The following is a 3,979-nucleotide window of genomic DNA, read 5'->3' as shown; positions in this document are numbered from 1 at the left end:
AGGCTAGGATTTGGCGCTTTCACCGCCGCGGCCTGGGTTCGATTCCCAGCCAGGGAAGGCAGGCTTTTGAATCCCCAGCCCGCAGTGGAGGAGAAAGGGAAGGAGGCCTGCCACTTGTAGGCAGGCTCAGCTTTTCCTGGCCTCCCTGGGCGGCGAGTTCCTGGTGCCTTGCTAGACGCAGGCCTGACGCTGAGTGCCAAAAGACGCTGCCAGGAGTGGGATTTGAACCCACGCCTCCAAAGGGAGACCAGGACCCCCAGGACGAGGGAAGGGCGCGGCCTTGAGCCTGGCGCTTTAGACCACTCAGCCATCCTGGCAAGGATGCCCCTGCCTCCCTCCCTCCCCTTGCCTGCAATTGTGCTGCATGCCGCAGGCGGGTAGTTCGAGTCCCCCTCGTCGCCGGTGTGAACGCCACAGTCTTTCCCCCTCGGGTGGCAGCACCCCGTGCAGGGGAAGAGCCAGGCCCGAGCCCATGGCACAGGGCAAGAGAGAGCGCTCCTGGCCTCAGCCCAAGCGCTGGCCTGTCCTTCCCTGCTGGTCTAGGAGTAGAAGGGCTACAGGTGCGGTCCAACTTGAAGCCCCGCCCCTTGACACAAGGCCCGCCCCTGGCCGCCATGTGTGAAAGGCAAGTGCCGCCCCCGACCCCTGGCTTTTGCCACCACAAGTTCCAGCCTGTGCCCCAGAGGCACTCCCGTTGTCCAGCTCAGCCCGCAGAGGTCCCGTGGCCCTTCCCTGGTGGTCTAGTGGTTAGGATTCGGCGCTCTCACCGCCGCGGCCCGGGTTCGATTCCCGGCCAGGGAAGCCTGTCTTCTTCCCCTGCTCCGCCTGCCCTTTCTCAGGAGGCCTAGTGGCCGGAGGCGGGCCTGTTTTGCCCCTGGAGGCCGCAGCACAGCTGGCATTCCCCACCTTCCCTCCCTGCCTGGTGGGCCAGCTTTAGCAATGGAAATGATTGGCTAAGCAAGGAGCAGTGGAGGTAAGCACCCTCTGAGGTCAACAGGGTCTGTGGGCCCCAAGGGGCACATAGCCCTGAGAAGAAGCAGGGCCTGGATGGTGGCAGAGATTACCCCAGCTTTCAGGTGTGCTCCAGGACAGGGTTTGGCCAGACATATGTTCCCCATGGGAGACACCTAAACCCAGGTCAAGCCCATGCATTCCTATGGGGACTTCCAGGGACCACTTGAACCCCATGCATTCCTAAGGGGACTTTCAGGCACCAGGTCAACCCAATCCATTCCTATGGGGGCATCCAGGGCACAATGTCAACCTGCATGTCAACACCAGGAAAGACTCTGGGGACTTTCTGGCACCAGGTCAGCCCCATGCATTGGAATGGGGACATGCAGGCACCATGTCAACCCCATGCATATCCTCCCAGGCAGCACTGGGTCCCTGCTCGCGCCACTCTTTCTGAAAGTTGAAAATTTTAGACCACCGAAGACTTTTCTGGTATGGCTCATGCAGCATTTACCCATCCCTCAGCCTCACCCCCTGCCCCCCACCCCCACAACTCCCTCCTGCCCCTGTGCCTTTACTACTCGTTCCCCCTTCCCCCTCCCTTGGTTCCACCTTTTTCCTTGTTGAACCCATTCCTTACCCCAGTGATTTCATCTGTCACAATACCAGCAGCTGCATCAGCTGCATGTCTCTGCCTCCAGATATGGAGAGAAAAGGGAAGAGAGCTGCTGTCTTCAACCCTGCAGGTTGCCTGAAAGGTGCAAGATGCTGTATGTCATGATGCACATGTGACTTGCACTGCTGTTGAAGCTTTAGGACTTAACTCCAGGGCCATGGAGTGGGTTGGCTCTGAGAGATGGGGCAGATGGTTTCCCACTCACCCTGCCACCAGGGAAGGAGCTAGAAAGGCTCAATCATTATTTGGTTTTCTTCCTCCCCATTTGACCCTTTCAAACACTATGCCATGAGTCACCCATTACCTGTGGTGTGCTATGCCTCCCCCTCCCTGATGACTCTGTTGTCTTTAGAAACCCTGGTCCATCCTTCTTCAGGTTTTTCTTTGGCCAGCTCCTAAACATTTCCTTAACCATACTGGTCCAGTTCCCCACATTTCCTTTGCATCATGATGCGTTCTACCTCTTGGAGACACAGGTAAGTTTGTAGCTATGCCTAGATGGATAGCCTGTAACAGACTGCCATGTCCGGGGGGCCCATGAAGCCCCTGGAGGCCAAAAAAAAATCCTTTTACCCTGATTCATGGGCAGGCTTCCCTTCTTGCCCACCTTGCCTTGATGTAAAATGGTTATTTCAGATGTGAGAGACTTCCCTGGTTTTAACTGACTGAGGAGCTGGTGTTTGTGCTCTGCACCTTACCAGCTAATTGCATGGCTCCAATCTGCCCCTACACCCTGCCCCAAACCATGAAGGTGTCATCTTTATTGATGTTCTCCCTGCACACATACAGTCCCGCTCTGTGCCTCACCCCCTTGGTATCTCCCTCAACCAGTCCACTGACAGCCACACCCGCCATCTCTCATGTGCCCCCTCTCCTGGGCTGCCAGACCCCTCAACTCTCTGAGTCAATCTTTGGCTGTCAGCCCTTACTCACCCATGGCACTGCTTCCTCTAATAACATACGCCCCTTCTGCAGGCTCAAGCCCTTTCAGGCCTTCCCCTGGGCTCCATTCTGAATCTCACTGGTACCCTATGCTCATGGGCCCTCCAGCCCTGCTGGGAACTGCCCTAGCTGTGGTCAGAATATTGTTGGAGGGCTCACTTTCTGCCCCATTTCTACACCATGTGTGCATGGTCAGCGTGCTGCATCTCCTCTGCCCAGGATTTAGGGAATACCTCCCCTCTGGTTTCATAGATGTTGAGGAGGACACACACAGCAATGATCAGATGTATCAGGTTCTCTTCATCCACCTCAAGATGTACATTGAGTGCCTGCCAGCACACCCCGAGGCAGCCAAAGGTGCACTCCACTGCTATGCAGCACCTGCTCGGGCAATAGTTGAAATGCTCCTTCCAGTCATCCAGCTGTCCTCCACGGGGCTTCATCATCCAGGGCTGGGTGGGGCTAAGCCAGGTCACCAATGATGACATCATCAATTATGAAATTGGGGAGACTGGGCACATAGCATCTGCTCCCCATCAAGTTCAGGAGTGGGGATCTGTGGAAGACACAGGCACCGTTGGTGCTGCCTACCCAGCCAGCAAAGATGTGGATGAAGGGGCCCTGATTGTTGATAACACCATGCAGGACAACTGAGAAGTAGCCCTACTGGTTGAGGAATAGCTGGGCAATGGGGATGTGGGTGTTAACCAGGGCTCCCATGCGGTTGGGGAAGCCCATGGTTAAAAGCCAGAAACAACCTCATGCAGGTTGACAAGGCAGAGAAATCATAGATTTCATAGATTTCATAGACATCAGGGCTGGAAGGGACCTCGGAAGATCATCGAGTCCAGCCCCCCGCCCAAAGGGCAGGAAGTCAGCTGGGGTCATAGGATCCCAGCAAGATAAGCATCCAGTTTCATCTTGAAGGTGTTCAATGAAGGCGCTTGAACCACCTCCGGTGGCAGGCTGTTCCAGACCTTGGGGGCTCGGACAGTAAAGAAGTTCTTCCTTATGTCCAGCCTGAAACGGTCTGGAAGTAGTTTGTGACCATTCGACCTCGTCATCCCTTGGGGCGCTCTGGTGAACAAACGTTCCCCCAGATACTGGTGGTCACCCCCGATAAACTTGTAGGTGGCCATCAGATCCCCCCTGAGCCTGCGCTTTTCCAGGCTAAAGAGCCCCAGGGCTCTCAGCCTGTCATCGTAGGGTCTGCTTCCCTGACCTCTGATCATGCGCGTGGCTCTTCTCTGGACTCTCTCAAGCTTCTCCACATCCTTTTTGAATTGTGGAGCCCAAAACTGGACACAGTACTCCAGCTGCGGCCTCACTAAGGCCGAGTACAGGGGGAGAATGACGTCCCGGGATTTGCTTGAGAAGCATCTATGGATGCAAGCCAGCATTTTGGTC

The 3,979-nt window shown here is 56.0% G+C and overlaps 1 protein-coding gene and 2 non-coding genes across 4 annotated transcripts in view; 1 reads left to right on the top strand and 2 right to left on the bottom strand.

Annotated features, from left to right (window-relative positions):
- LOC106721826 (zinc finger protein 420-like) overlaps positions 1–3,979 on the bottom strand; it is a 40,407-nt gene that overhangs the window by 19,448 nt on the left and 16,980 nt on the right. The gene's annotated exons all lie outside the window — the stretch shown is intronic.
- On the bottom strand, positions 208–317 carry TRNAL-CAA. The gene is made up of 2 exons: positions 280–317; positions 208–253 (listed from the first exon to the last, which is right to left on the bottom strand). It is a non-coding gene; the product is annotated as a tRNA-Leu (tRNA).
- TRNAE-CUC lies at positions 730–801 on the top strand. Its single transcript has one exon. It is a non-coding gene; the product is annotated as a tRNA-Glu (tRNA).

This window comes from Alligator sinensis, unplaced genomic scaffold (assembly GCF_000455745.1).
Source record: "Alligator sinensis unplaced genomic scaffold, ASM45574v1 scaffold1455_1, whole genome shotgun sequence".
NCBI lineage: Eukaryota > Metazoa > Chordata > Crocodylia > Alligatoridae > Alligator > Alligator sinensis.
Note: the sequence above shows the minus strand (reverse complement) of the source record. Positions and strands in the feature narration are given on the sequence as shown.